The 16,188-nt window shown below is 40.5% G+C and overlaps 1 protein-coding gene across 4 annotated transcripts in view; it reads right to left on the bottom strand.

Annotated features, from left to right (window-relative positions):
- CHD6 (chromodomain helicase DNA binding protein 6) overlaps window positions 1–16,188 on the bottom strand; it is a 203,486-nt gene that overhangs the window by 173,496 nt on the left and 13,802 nt on the right. The window contains exon 2 of one of the 4 annotated variants that reach the window (XM_055346271.1): window positions 2,695–2,886. The exons of the other annotated variants lie outside the window; for them this stretch is intronic. The gene's annotated coding sequence lies outside the window, so the exon portion shown is untranslated. The remainder of the gene's footprint in view (window positions 1–2,694; window positions 2,887–16,188) is intronic. 4 annotated transcript variants of the gene reach the window in all.

The following is a 16,188-nucleotide window of genomic DNA, read 5'->3' as shown; positions in this document are numbered from 1 at the left end:
AATGCAGCTGAAGCAGTGCCTAGAGGTACGTTTACAGCATTAAAAAAATATATTATAAAAGAAGAAAAAGCCCTCTGATAAATTAAGCTTCTACTTTAAGAAACAAAAAAGGGAGACCAAAGTAAACCCAAAGCAAGTAAAAGGAAAGAAATAATAGAAAATAAAAATCAATGAAATGGAGAACCAAAAAAAAAAAAAAAAGGAAAAAGAGAAATTAATAAAACCAAAAGCCAGATGTTTTAAATTGATGAACCTCTAACCAGAATAATCAAGAAAAAAGACAAAAGACACAAATTACCAATATCAAGCCTCAAAAAGGAGACATCTCTAGGAAGCCTACACACATTAAAAGGATAATAATTTTTGGGATGACTAAGGGCTCAGTTGGTTAAGTGCCTAACTCTTGATTTCAGCTCAGGTCATGATCTCAGGATTGTAAGATCAAGCCCAGTGTCCAGGCTCTGTGCTGGGCATGGAGCCTGCTTCAGATTTTAGATTTTCTCTTCCTCCCTCTTTGCCTCTCTCTCTCTGTAATAAAAGAAAGAAAAGAAAAGAAGAGGAGAGGAGAGGAGAGGAGAGGAGAGGAGAGGAGAGGAGAGGAGAGGAGAAGAGGAGAAAAGAAAAGGAGAAACGAAAAGAGAAAAGAGAAAAGAAAAGAAAAGAAAAAAGAAAAAAAGAAAAGAAAAAAAGGATAATAATATTAACGTTATGTGTGTACATTTGCGTAACTTAGATGAATCAGGTAAGTACCTCAAAAGACAAAAACTAGCAAAACTCATTTAATAAGAAAAAGAGAACCTAAACAGCCCTTCATCTATTAAAGATGTTGAATTTATAGTTAAAACCTTCCAACGGGGGCACCTGGGTGGCTCAGTCAGTTAAGCATCTGCCTTGGGCTCAGGTCATGATTGAGCCTTACATTGGGTTCCCTGCTCAGGGGGGGAATCTGCTTTTCCTTCTCCCTCTGTCCGTCCATCCTGCTAGTTCTGTGTGTGTGTGTGTGTGTAAAATAAAATAAAATCTTAAAACAAAATAAAACCAAAAAAACCTTCCAACAAAGAAAACTCCAGGCCCAGACAGCTTCAGTGGTGAACTTTATCAAATATTTAAGAAGAAATTAAACCAATTTTACATACACTCTTCCAGGAAACACATGAGAAGGGAACCCAGGCTATCTCATTTTCCTGACACCAAATTTAGTAATACAAGAAACCACAAGGCAAACACAAAGATCAAAATAGACACTAAAATCCTTAACAAAATACTAGAACAAACTGAATACAGCAAATAGATGAAAGAGATAAAACATCAAGACCAAGTGGGATTTACCCTGGGTATGGCAAAAGAGATTCAACATTCAAAAATCAATTAATGTAATTCACGGTATCAACAGACTAAAGATAAAAACATACAGGATCATCTCAATAGATACACAAAAAGTATCTGACATCCATTTATGATAAAAACTCTCTGCAAACTAGGGAACTTCCTCAAACCCACAAGAGGGATTGATGAAAAACAGTTAATGGAACTGTATAATTTTCCCTAAACTCAGGAACAAAGTAAGGATGTCTAATCTCATCACATCTATTCAACATCATACCAGTGTCCTAGCCAGTGCAATAAGACAAGAAAAAGAGGATATACAGATTAAACAGAAAGAAATTAAATTGTCTTTATTTGCACTTGACATAACTATCAATGTAAAAAGAATCTCTAAGAAAGCTTCAAGAACCAGCAAATTCAGAACTTCAAAATAAGTGGACTTATTTGCTTCTCAACTCTGGAAGGGTTTGCATGAGTCAGCTTTTCTTCCAGTAGATGATCTCTTTTCTCACATTTTTCCCTTGAAAAGGATTCATTCTGAGGATTCAGGCTGTAAGGTTGATATCTTAGAACTAAGAAACCAAAAAATGGAATGCAGCCCCAGAAAATTAAAAGCCTTCAAGAGCTAAGTTAAAAGCTTCCCCTCCGGTGAACTGATAAGCCCAGAAACTGACAAGCTTTAACACTCACTAAAATCCCCAGATGACATATTAACACTGTGTAAGATTTATCTTATCACTAAGTCTTCTATACATTCACAGCCTCTATTAGTAAGGCAAATACCAGGCACTCACATATTTCAGACACATTCCTACTCCCAACAAACCCGCAGATACATCTAATTGGTGCAGAGGCAGACCCTTATCCCAAGGGCAGCCAATTCCTAAAGAAACCAACAACTGAGGTCATGCATGACATGTCTGGGGTGGGAGGGAAAACCCTAAAAGGCAAAATTAATTTTCCCTCAAATATAAAATGGAATGTTCTTGAAGAATAAGGTATTAAGCAATTAGAGTAGAAGCTGAGACATCATGAGACTGAGACCCTGGAAGAGCCATAAAGGACCTTGGTCACAGAAAAATTAAGAGAGAACATAAGATACAAGAAAACAGAAACTATACAGTAAAGGAGAATAAGGTAGAATGAAGAAACCAATGGGTGGAAGAGAAGGGTGGGGCAGATTCACCAGGAGTCCTATAAATGGTAAAGTACTAGGAGAGACCATCCAAGAGAAATGGTCACTAAAGGCCTAGGAGTTGTTCTGAATCCAGCAGGATGTCTATATTAGTCATCTATTGCCAAAATAATGCTGCATAACAACAGACCACAAAATCTTGGTAGCATATAACAATAAGCATTTAACTTTACCTTGGGCATCTGAGCTGGGTTGACTCTGCTTTAAATTACAGGTCTGGGGCAGCCCCGGTGGCGCAGCGGTTTAGCGCTGCCTGCAGCCCAGGGCGTGATCCTGGAGACCCTGGATCGAGTCCCACGTCAGGCTCCCTGCATGGAGCTTGCTTCTCCCTCTGCCTGTGTCTCTGCCTCTCTCTCTCTCTGTCTCTATGAATAAATAAATAAAATCTTTAAAATAAAATAAAATAATAAATAAAATAAATAAATAAATAAATAAAATAAAATAAAAATAAAAAATAAAAAAATAAAAATAAATAAAATAAAATAAAATAAATTACAGGTCTGTTGGGTGGCCCTGCTCTACTGTCTCACTCTGAGGTCTACGCTGAAGAGGCTACAGCTATTCAGGGTTCTTCTCTTGGTGATGGCAAAGGCATGAGAGGGCAAGCCTATCAACACAAGCAAGCCCGTGCTCTCATGTCTACTAATATACCATTGGGTGAAAGCAAGCCATACAGCCAAGACTAAAATCAAGGGATAGGGATATAATTCCATCCAAGAAGTTATGGCAAGGGTATAAAAGTAAAATAGTACTACAGAAGGGTGAATAAGTAGAGCTAATGACTCAATCTACTACACCATTCCACACTTGACTATCCTAATGGCCTACATTTCTGTTCTCTGTGATTAAAAGGACCTTACTAAAACAAAAGGACCAAAAAAAATCTCTAGGAGTACTGACAGGCTACACTGGGAGCTCCCAATCCCCAATGCAATTCAACCTATGGATTCTATCTCTCCTTTAGGAAGTTGGAAAACATCTGTATTGTTTTGTTGAAGTATTTCCAACTAAAAAGGGGGAAAAAAAAAACCTCTTAAGAAAATCAAAACATTTCTAAAAAAAAATGGCAGCAACTGCTCAAGGATTTCCACAGATGAAAGATGCCAATTAAACATGTACAACACTCTACCAAGGTACATAGAATTTCAAATTAGTCTGCTATCTGTCCAGTGGTCTCAGATTTTCTATGACCTAAGCTTCTGAGTGCTGTCAGCAACTTTATGGTTAAAAAACACTTTTCTAGAATAGTATTATCAACCCAGTTTGTAAAAAAGAAAAATGTCACAAACCACAAAAAGAAAAAAGAATGGACAGAGTCAAATCTAAGATTAGAGTGGAATGAAATTGTAGAAAAGAGAATGAAAACAAGATACAAAAATCTGGAAAGTTAAAACATTAAACTTGCTAGGAGTATAAGACATATAGTTTACTGGCCTAAAGAAAGTTTTGAGAAAAACAGTGTAGTTTCTTAAAAAAGTAAGTAAAATGCTGGGTACACTCTGGAACTATGACCCATTTCAAACAATGAACTTACTCCTTGCTAAGGGATTTAACAATGACTCCATAATATCTGTTAAAAGAACCTCATTCCTCAGTAAACAGCCAAGCAAGTCAAAGACAACACAAATGTCCTATTAATATAAACAGAAATTAGAACCACAATGCACACTACCTTTGACTGTCGTTCAAAGATTTTTAAATGCTTACTTCTGACACAGACCGTCCTGGCAACTTGGGATTCATGGTCCACCAGCCCACCACTAAGGGATAGCAAAAAGGCAATGGAACCTCACTGGTACTAACAGGGATGCAGCATGAAAACACCTGGGGCTTGCCATGACTTCCAAGATGTCTGCCTCACATTAGGCTAGGTCTGATAGGAGTGGGTGTGAGCGAACATATCTCATTCAACTCTGCATGAGTTCTCTTACTAGTCTAAAAACTTTGGGACACCTAGGTGGTTCAATGGTTGAGTATCTGCCTTTGGCTCGGGTTGTGATCCCAGGGTCCTAGGATCAAGTCCCATATCAGGCTCCTCATAGGGAGCCTGCCTCTCCCTCTGCTTATGTCTCTCTCTCTCTCTCTCTCTCTCTCTCTCTCTCTCATGAATAAATAAATAAAATCTTAAAAAAAAAAAAAAACAGCCTAGAAACTTTAAAGATCTAATTCTGGAAAAGGGTCTTTAAACAGCAACTCTAGGACATAGACCATTATAATCTCATTATAATAAACACTATTACCTTGAAAATCAAAAACTTTCAGTTATCAGGTACGTATAACAAGTCTCATCTGCAACAACAACAAAAAAAGCCTCATCTGCCACCAGAGAAATTCAATGCAGATTAACAACAAAAGCAGTTCTAATAAGAGTTCTGCCTCCAGACAAACAAATTTAAGGTGTGACTCTCTAAAACCACTTTTAAGAGGCTTCATTAACAAAACGAAAAATCCCCACCCACCAGCCTCTCAGTGGCCAACCAAGAGAAAATTCAAAATCCTTCTACAGACAACAATTTCCTGTTCCCAAGGAGGAGGAAGAGTGAGGTGATCTGATTTAGAAACAGCTCTTTGGTATTCAAATGTTTTGATAAGGAGAATGCCAAGGCTGTTTAATGCCAGCCCAATCAAAGAAAAGGGTTAGATGGCAGATCAGAGGGATAGGATTTGTTCTGCACAGGGTACATGAACAGGTTATTAAGAGTTATGAAAGTTATAGGGTGCTTGGGTGGTTCAGTGAGTTAAGTGTCTGCCTTTAGCTCAGGTTATGGTCACAGGGTCCTAGATAGACACCCAGGACCAGCTCTGTGCTCAGTAGGGAGTCTGCTATTACCTCTCCCTCTGCCCCCCCCTCCGCCCCCACTCATACTTGCATGCACCTTCTCTCTCAAATAAGTATGTAAAATCTAAATTGAAAAAGAGTTGTAAAAGTCATAAAACTATCTTCCTTGTGATATCCATCTGGCCTTCACAGTTTATATTCTTTTCTTTCTAGTCTCCATTTTCACTCTTTATTAATTGATAAAATACCAGTCTTAATGGTGTTAGACATAGTAACCAAGGCTCACGGGTCTGTGTGTGCAGATGAGCCACTATGAACTCAAGAGATGGCCACTGAAGAGCAAGTCTAGCCCTCCCAGGGGTTACACCAGACAGGTCTACAACCTGCTTTTCTTGGTGCTGTCCTGTGCACCCTCCCCTTATCCTACTTTTCTAAAGTGATAACCCTTGCACAGCCCAACAATATTATGGCCAGTTCTGAAACATTGGTATTATGAACTGAATTGTGTAACTCCCTCCACCAAATTCATAGGCTGAAGCCCTAACTAACTCCCATTACCTCAGAATGTGACTATATTTGAAGATAGGGCCTTTAAAGAAGTAATTAAGTTATAATGCCTGGATTATTAGAGCCCTGGAGTGGGCTCTAATCCAATATGGCTGGTGTCCTTTTTAATACAGAATTAGGACACAGCACAGAGAAAAACCCACGTGGGGACATGGTGAGAAGGAGGACTACAAGCCATGGAGGGCCTTCAGAAGAAACCAAACCAACCACCTTAATCTTGGACTGCTAGCCTTAAAAATCATGAGAAAATTAATTTCTGTGAAAGCCACTCAGTCTGCAGGATTTTGTTACGGTACCCCAGCAAACCAATACTACAGGGAACACAAATGGAACACATTTTTCTACAAAACCCTGTGATTGAGGGAGGAGACATTACATCTAAATCCACCCTCAGGTAATTTTTTTTAAAGATTTATTTATTAAAGCAGAGCACTTGAGGGTGAGGAAGAGGAGCAGAGGGAGGGATTCTTCAAGCAGACTCCCCCTAGAGCACAGAGACCTCCATCTCCAGCCTCTATCTCTGGCCTTAATCTCAGTGAGAACCCATGAGATCATGACCTGACCCTGAACCAAGGATTGGATGCTTAACAAACTGAACCACCCAGATGCCCCACCTCAGGGAATTTTTGATGGCTTTGAGACATCTCTAGTCATCTCAATTACTGAAAAAATACCACATTAATAATAAGCATCTTTGTAGGTTAACCTATCCCTTTTTTAAAAAAGATTTCTTAAATTTATTTATTCATGAGAGACACATAAAGAGAGAGAAGCAGAACCTAGGCAGAGGGAGAAGCAGGCTCCATGCAAGGAGCCCAATGTGGGGCTCAATCCTGGATCCCAGATCCTGGGATCACACCCTGAGCCAAAGGCAGATGCTCAACTGCTGAGCCACCCAGGCATCCCAGTTTCACCTACCCTTATAAAAGTCTTCCTTAACATCAACAGTAAAGCAGTGCCAGAAGTTTCTCCTTAGCTACAGCAATCACCAAATTTCACTTCCATTCCCTGCTTTCTCCATGACAACACAATTACAACCATTCCCTAGAGTGGTCATCTCCCATGGTCCCAGCCTAAGATGGAGGTTATACACCAAAGGTTTCCTAAAAATTTCTTCCCAAAGTGGTATTTTTGGCATTCTTTAACCTCTGGATCAATCTAGAATCAAAGGACTCTGAAGACACCATGCTGCTTCATACATCCATACCTGTGCTATCACCTTTTGACTGCCTGGAAAACTTCAAGTAATTCTTTTTTTTTTTTTTTTTTATAAATTAATTTTTATTGGTGTTCAATTTACCAACATACAGAATAACACCCAGTGCTCATCCCGTCAAGTGTCCCCCTCCGTGCCCGTCACCCATTCACCCCCACCCCCCGCCCTCCTCCCCTTCCACCACCCCTAGTTCATTTCCCAAGTAATTCTTTATCAGAAGAAATTTCATCTTCTCTATAAAGTCTTTCAAAAACCATTTTCACCCCCAATAGGTGATCAATTCTTCACTCTCATAATTATGTATGTAAGTGTCCATCCCCTTCACTAGACTGAAAGTCCCTTGGTGGCAAGCACTTACTTATCTTTGCTCACCAAGCCCTTGCAAAGCACCTGCTATGTAGCACTTGGAAATGTCCACTGAATAAATGAATGCCAGCAATCACATGTGATTACTCCAGGCCTCTTCCTGGCAGGGTGACCAGTAAATAATCAATGGTCCCCGACAAGGTGGGTGAATCTCACAATCATAAGGTTGAGTGAAAGAAGCCAGATACAAAACAGGACATCTTCTATGATTCCACTTAAAGTTGAAGAAGAGGTAAAACTAATCTTTGGCAAAATATATCACAATAATGCTGGGGAGGGATGAAGGGGTGGATATGAGTATTATCAGAGAAGTGACCTGAGAGAAACTTCTGGGGCGCTAGCAATGTTCTCTATCTTGATCTGAATGTTATAATTACACAGGTATATTCACATGTAAAAATCCATCAGGCAGTACATTTGAGATCTGTACACATTACTGAATGCATGTTATACTTCAAACACTCAAATTCTATGTACTGACCTCATCTACCCTACACCTCAAAAACTCAGTGCTCACAAGAAACATTTGTGACTGAATAACTAAATACCTTCTGAATAACAATTAATCAACAATTTTCACATTAGAGAAGAAAAGTCTTGGGACGCCTGGGTGGTGCAGTCAGTTAAGCATCCCTCTCTCAGTTTTGGCTCAGGCTGTGATCTCTTGGTCCTGGGATAGAGCCCTGCAGCGTTGGGTTTTTGCACTCAGCAAGGAATTGGCTTGAGTTTCTCCCACCCTCGCCCTCTGCCCCTCCCTACCCGTGCACACGAGCACACAAACGTGCTCTCTCTCTCTCTCTAAAATAAATAACTCTTTAAAAGAGAAAGAGAAGAAAAAGCTCACCAAGCAATTGCAATCAGTCTTAGTTAGAGGGACGCCTGGGTAGCTTAGCGGTTGAGCATCTGCCTTTAGCTAGGGCCTGATCATGGGGTCCAGGAATTGAGAGCCTGCTTCTCCCTCTGCCTATGTCTCTGCCTCTCTCTGTGTGTCTCTCGTGAATAAATAAATCAAAAATCTTAAAAACAAAACAAAACAAAAAAGCCTTGGTTAGAGCTAGGGTATTGGAAACATCATCATCCCTTCATACAAGGATACTTGCTTCTGTCCAAAGTTGCAGCATGCCTGCAGGTGCTACATGGGATAGCATCTTTCCCTCTTTTAAAAGGCCCAAAGCATAATCCCTAGATATACTGACTGCACTACTGCTAACGCCTAGGATCCCAAAGACATTTCAAGACATTAGGGGAAAAAAGGGAATTTTACAAAGTTCTTTCTACTGCATTAAGAATCTAGACACAATGGCAATAATATCAGAAGGGAGCTTCTGTCCATCTCTCCAGCAATTTTCACTTAATTATTCTACAATTGTCTACCTACCAAGCAAACTCCTCTTTATCCTTCAAAACTCAACTTAGATGTTAACTCCTCTGGGTAGTTCTTCCTAACCTCCTTACCCTCCTCAATGTTCCTTTGTCTGTTCTCCTTAGTTTCACTGCAATTCAAATATTGGTTTTAGTCTTTCCCTACTACACCATGATCACCCCCAGCACTGACTGCATGGCAGCGCCCTTAAGAAGCATGTAAATGTCTGCTGAACTGACCTGAAATATGACTACCACTGGACAAGCCCTAAAATAAGTGGTATTTCCCAGATAAGGCACAGTCTGTACCCAGAGGGAGTGAAAAAACTATAAATATTGTCTAGGACAATGTTATTTTTAGTATTGTGGTCACCAGCCTCTAAGAGTGAACTTCAGGGTGGCAACCTGGAGACAAAATGACTTAAGTAAAGATCATGAGATCCACCAGGTAGGCTATGCTCCTGAAAAGAGGTATGGCACAGCAGTCACGGCCCCAGAAGTGGTGGGTTCACTCACTTCAAGGCAGGGTCTCTAGTACCCTGCGCATTTCTATTACATGTAAGAACAAGTAACCATGTGACCCTGAACTAGTTTCTTTACCTCCCTGTGCCTCAGTTTCCTCATCGGTAAAATGAGGAAAGTAATAGGTTGGTTACCTATAACTTCACACTGTTTTTAAAAGATTTTTTTTTTAAAGATTGTATTTATTTATTCATGAGAGACACAGAGAGAGAGAGAGACAGAGGCAGAGACATAGGCAGAGGGAGAAGCAGGCTCCCAGCAGGGAGCCCAATGTGGGACTTGATCCCCATCCCAGGATCACACCCTGAGCCAAAGGCAGACGCTCCACCGCTGAGCCACCCAGGTGTCCCTGTTTTAAAGGATTAAATGAGAGAATAAATATAAAATGCTTAGTATCTAGCATATAAGCACTCAATAAGAGTTTGCTCTAATTATTCTGCTCTCTGGGATGTAATGCCTCGACTTTATTTGGTCCCACCATATTCCTGCCTTGCTTGGCACTGGGGCCAAAATTAGACAGGCAAAACCTGCTTTCTTGGCCTTTCTAGCACTTGCTTCCATGTTTGCACAGCTGATACTGTGTATCTATACGCAGGGTTTCCCTCTGACCATAAATACACCCCAACAGAGCAAAGCTACATGTCATTCTTTACACCCTCTCCTCTTCCATTCTAATAAAAACTGATAGCTTCCTATTTCATTTCCTCGGTGCTCTATACTCTTTTAACAGATTAATGACAACAAATTAATCAAATACACAGATCATGCTGTCAAATATTCTTATGGATAACCCACTAAATAATGAGAGTTTCAAGAATTTCAGGCTCTACTACCTAATGTTAGATCAACTTTCTCCCCATCATCCTCTCTCCCCCATTGGGCCTCTCTTCCTTCCTTTAAGGGGGGCAGGGCAGTGCTAGCACCACAAACCAAAGAATAAAGTTGCCCATTTCACCTGCTTAGGAGGCAAGCCATGGTTGCCACCAGAGCATTTTTACCTGTGGGCTTAAAAAACTCACTACAGCCCTCCTCTGCCATATGCTTCCCAGCCTTCATCCAATACCAAGGAGTAAAACTGCCAGTCTGGTCAGTTCAAGGACATTTACTGAAACAAACTCCAATGTCTACAGTAAGCACAGTGGTTAGGACTCTGTCTGCCTTTCTTCTCACCTCTCTGGTGGACATATGGTAGTCTCTAGACAAGCTACGCCTTGGCATTGCTCTTCCTGCTGGCTGTCACGCTTCTTCGAGTCAGTGGATCACAACTAGCATTTCTTTTTAAATTAAAAATTTTACAAAACAGGAACACCGGGGTGGCTCTGTCAGTTAAGCATCTGACTTTTTTTTTTTTTTAAGATTTTATTTATTTATTCATGAGAGACACAAAGAGATAGAGAGGCAGAGAGACACAGGCAGAGGGAGAAGCAGGCTCCATGCAGGGAGCCCGGTGTGGGACTTGATCCCGGGTCTCCAGGATCAGGCCCTGGGCTGAAGGCAGCGCTAAACCGCTGAGCCACCCGGGCTGCCCCAAGCATCTGACTCTCGATTTCAGCTCAGGTCATGATCTCAGGTCATGAGCTCAAGCACTGCGTTGGGCTCTGCACTCAACTCAGATTCTGCTTGTCCCTCTCACTCTTCTCCTCCTCGCTCCCCTACTTGCACTCTCCCACTCTCTAAAATAAATAAATAAATATTTTAAAAAATTTTTACAGAATAAAAACAGGTAACTTTATGGTATGTAATTATCTTAATAGAATTATTTTTAAAAGAATACAGTAGATACAGTGCATCACAAGTAGTAAGAATACATACTGAGTATTAAAACCTTTGAATTAATATACTGTGTTGTTATTACTGTGAGTTGCGGTCACAACAAGATCAGGAAACTCTAGTTTCAGCAGTGAGATGTGACCCTAAGGCAAATTCTCTGTGGACAATGGCAGACTCTTGGGCCTGCTTTGTTTCTATACATTAGACTGCCTCCAGTCTAGGTTAAAACATGTAGTTTCAATGGAGCAATCTCACTCCAAGGGGACAAAAAGTGGTTCTTGAAGGTTATAATCTCTTACTTGTTCATGTGTGATACAAACATAAACATAGTATATACACAGGATACACTATATACTTGTGGTATTAAAATTTCATGGGTAGGAGGGCTTTAATGTTAAAAAAGAAATTGTCTAAAAGGGCTTCTTAGGGGAGTGATAATGGAAAAAAAAAACTGAAAAACAATGGATTAAAAGAATTCATTTTATGAAGCCTAATTCCCAAGACTCCACACTGAGCCAGAAATGGCAGTGTTAGCAAGGCCTGCCTTTGGCTCACCTGTTTCCCTTGAGGGATTGGGGATGGTAGGGTGCAGTAGGGGGAGAAGGGCTAATAAGGGGCACAAGCCTAAAGTTCCTAATTCCCTAGCCAAATACCATCTCATTCTCATCTCCCCACCAATATTCAAATTCATGCTCAGGTTTACCCAAAAAGATACTGAGTTCAGTTTTGATGTGGGACATGCAGGTGAAGCTGCTAAAAGCCAAGGCTGGAAATGAGAGTTTGAAGCAAAGAGGACGAGAATGGAAACAGATATTAGGATCATGAAGAGTTGATCAAAGCAAAAGGAATGAAGTCTGCCTAGAGAGGAGTGAAAAGACAAAAACACACAACCACTGCAATATTTAAAAGGGGGCAGGGAGGTTCTAATAGCTTAAAAAAAAAAAAAAAAAAGAGGGACGCCTGGGTGGCTCAGTGGTTGAGCATCTGCCTTTGGCTCAGAGCATGATCCCAGGATTCAGGGATGGAGTCCCGCATCAGGCTCCTTGCAAGGAGCCTGCTCTCCCTCTGCCTATGTCTCTGCCTCTGTCTCTCATGAATAAATAAAGAAGAAAAGAAACAAAGAAAGAAAATAAAGAAAGAAAAGAAAGAAAAAGAAAAGAAAGCCCGCCCCATGAACTATATAAAGACAAGGTCATGAGGAGTGGTCCTCAAGAAACAGTAGAAAGATAACTTATAATGTTTCAGATGATGTTGAGTCAACTATGAAAATCTTTTCTCAAAGTCTCATTTACACTATCACATTTTCCCTTTCTTTTATTTTTATTAATTTTTATTTTTTTTCCCTTTCTTTTTTAAACTACATTTTCTTAGTGAAGCACCTGGGCAACTGGAATGGCTTTAACCCTAAAACAAAAAATTACCCTGTTCAGGATAAAACCTCTCCCAGCCTCAGATAGATGTGCACCAAAAAAAGAAAGATGTGCACAAGCAGTTCTGCACCAGGTATGAGGTCCCACTTCAGAGCTCTGCCATGAGTCTCGGCCAGTCACTCCCAGCCAGCCAGGGAGAGCGTGGAGGAGGCAAGCAGGGAAGAAGGATGGGAAGCTGGGCTGCATGACCCTTACAGAGGTTTTCATTTCCGTTCCTGAAATCCTGAGACTACTGGGTCACACCAGTCGATACTGCAATGTAAGTAGACACATGACAACTTATTAATACAGTGCATGGTCCTTAACTGAATTCAAGAGCAGGAAAAATTAAAAAGCTAGAGAATACGTGAATCTTAATATTTAGATAATGGACTATATATCAGTTTTATGTCAAGTGTCCTGAATGATGTAATTATATTATAATTATGTGCACCCTTTCTCCCAGGATTAAGATGCAAAAGTATTTAGGGTGAAGTGTTATAATGTCTGTCTGCAAGTAACTCTCAAAGGATCAGGCTACAAAGACGGAGCACAAGCACAAGCTAGCAAGTAATCAAAAAATTGGCAAAACAGTAACTGGTGAATCTAGGTAAAGGAAGATGGGTGTTTAATGGTATCATTCCTACAACTTTCTGTAGGTTTGATGTTTTTCAAGATGCCAAATGACAGAGGGGAGGTATAAATGGCATCAAGTATAAAAAAGTTTTTTAATTTCTGTGTGTTCCAATTTGCTTTTCTTAGAATAGAGAATGGAGAGTTGATATAAAAATGATTCACAGAGGGCAGCCCCAGTGGCGCAGCGGTTTGGCGCTGCCTGCAGCCCAGGGCGTGATCCTGGAGACCCGGGATGGAGTCCCACGTCGGGCTCCCTGCATGGAGCCTGCTTCTCCCTCTGCCTGTGTCTCTGCCTCTCTCTCTCTCTCTCTCTGTGTCTCTATGAATGAATAAATAAAATCTTTAAAAAAAATGATTCACAGCATTTTTTAAATACTATCCCCATTCAGAGACAAATATATTTCAAGTATACAAGGCAAGTCAGGCTCTATACCACATGGAAAATTTCCTGAGTTACATACATTAACAGAATCTAGTGTTAAGGTTCACTTTCCACATGTTGTGGAACATAAACCTTAACAATACTTTAAGAATCTCGGGGCACCTGGCTGGCTTGGTGGAGCGTGCAACTCTTGATCTCAGGGTTGCGCGTTCAAGCCCCATGATGGATGGAGAGACTACCTAAATAAATAAAACTTTCTAAAAAGTACTTTTAAGACTCTAGATACTTTCTCAGGATTCTTTACTTTAAACGGTATATCACCACTGATGGGTTTTACACAAATGCCAAGAGTTAAAAGCAAACTTACTTATTTGCACTAAAAAGGAAAGATCATATGGATAAGCCAAATTCATATGCAGACTTATTGTTTTAATTAGTGAATTTTAACTTCCAAAATCTTGAATTGGAATTCTGAGGAAGTAAAACAGACGAAAAAGTTTCATTTCCATCCAGTCACATCCCTAAAGGAATTTCTATTTAATATCAAAAAGGAAATAAGCAAATGAAATAAAAATGCCCTTAAGTACTCAACTCTGAACAAAAGAAAATGAACTTTAATCAAGGCAAATATTTATTGAGAACCTACTATGTACATATCTCTGAGGAATTCAAACTACAAAGACTAGACTTTGCACCCCTGGGGGCCACAATTTTGTTGAAAACACATATAGAGAAAACTGAAGGAAAATAACAATGGTTAGCTCAGTCCTCCCTAGTCTCCATGTTCGCAATGCCTCAATTCAAAGATTTCTCTCTTAGCCAGGCCACTGCAACAGCCTCCTCATTTACTGACCTGTCATCAGGCCTCTCAAACCACAGGTTCTCAAACTTGGGGGGTACACTGGAATCACCTGGGAAGTTATCAAAAACCCATTATCTGGATCCCTTCTCCAGAAAAGGATTTTACTGTGTGACCTAGGCACTGGTATTTTCCAGGTAATTCTCATACGCAGGAAAATTTAAGCAGCACTGGTCTAAACCAACCTCTGGCTGCCCAAGTACCGAATACAATCTATTCTCTGGCCATAAAACCTTTGATGATTCCTCACTGCCCACACAAATCTCAACTCCTTACATCATTTTCAAAGCCATTCAATGTCTCCAATCTATCCCTCCAGGCCTACCACCCATCCCAAATCCACAACTCTGCACTACTCTCCAGCTTCAATGAACTTACCATTTCCTTCTGCGCCCCCCACAGGATTCATCCCATGCATAAAAGGCTCTCCAAACTCACAGACACCGATCCCAGTCTCTATTAAATTCCAAATCAACTTTCAAGAACCAATGTAAAAGTTTCTTCCTTTCAAAACCCTTAACTCCCCTTGGTAGATGGTTGCTCCCTCTTCTTGCATTCCAACAAAACTTTGGACACAGCCCTAATTTGACATTTATCATGATGTTTGTAGTAGCAGTTTACATTTCTCTCCCTCTCAATAGACTGTGCATTCCTCAAGGGCACAGACCATGTACATTTATCTTCAAGTTCCCAGTGCCTCCTCATGGCTGAAACAAAATGAAAGTCCAATAAATTGTTTACTAAATAAATGGGCATCACATACTTGTGGAATAAATGACAAAAAATATGAGAAAAGACAAACGTAATTCAATAGGAAACGCCAAATTGGGATCCCTGGGTGGTGCAGCGGTTTGGCGCCTGCCTTTGGCCCAGGGCGCGATCCTGGAGACCCGGGATCGAGTCCCACATCGGGCTCCCAGTGCATGGAGCCTGCTTCTCCCTCTGCCTGTGTCTCTGCCTCTCTCTTTCTCTCTCTCTCTGTGTGACTATCATAAATAAATAAATTTAAAAAAATTAAAAAAAAAAAAAAGGAAACGCCAAATTAGTTCCATAGGCCAAAACTGACTCCACAAGAGAGTGCTTCTGGCAGATAGAGAGGGGGAAAGACCCATGAAGACAAGACACTGGGACTTGAACTCAAGTCTCAAAGGAAGGAAAATGTCTAGACAGCCAAGAAAGAAGAGCAGAGAACTGTGAGCATGGAAAATAGCACAGATATGGCCTGGTACACACAAAAAAAGCCATTTAGCTTGGCTTTGGGTTTCCTTAAAAGATACCTTAAGAAAGACATTAGAAATGAATCTACTGTTCTATATAAATCTATTGTCTCCTTACAACTCTTCTTAGTCCTTATCACCACTTGATACATTATGGTTCCGTATATTCAAATACTACAACGCAAGCTCCATAAGAGCAGGAACTGTTTTGTTTATTACTGCATCCCTAGGGCTGACATCAATGCCTAGCACATAGCAAATGTTCACTATAGGGGCACCTCGGTGACTCAGTGGTTGAGCATCTGCCTTTGGCTCAGGTCATGATCTCAGGGTCCTGGGATCAAGTCCCACCATCAGGCTCCTCACAGCAAACCTGCTTCTCCCTCTGCCTATGTCTCTGCCTCTCTCCCTCTGTGTTTCTCATGAATAAATAAATAAAATTTTAAAAATAAATGTTCACTGTATTTTTGCTGAATGGATGAATGAACATGTTTATTATGGGCCTCTGATCTAATGCTTCCTTTCACCTGGCAGTTTCCTCCCTACCACACCCAGTCTCCACATCCAAATCCTGACGCCTTT

This window comes from Nyctereutes procyonoides, unplaced genomic scaffold, assembly GCF_905146905.1.
Source record: "Nyctereutes procyonoides isolate TBG_1078 unplaced genomic scaffold, NYPRO_anot_genome, whole genome shotgun sequence".
Lineage (NCBI taxonomy): Eukaryota > Metazoa > Chordata > Mammalia > Carnivora > Canidae > Nyctereutes > Nyctereutes procyonoides.
This window is presented reverse-complemented; position numbering and strand designations above follow the sequence as displayed.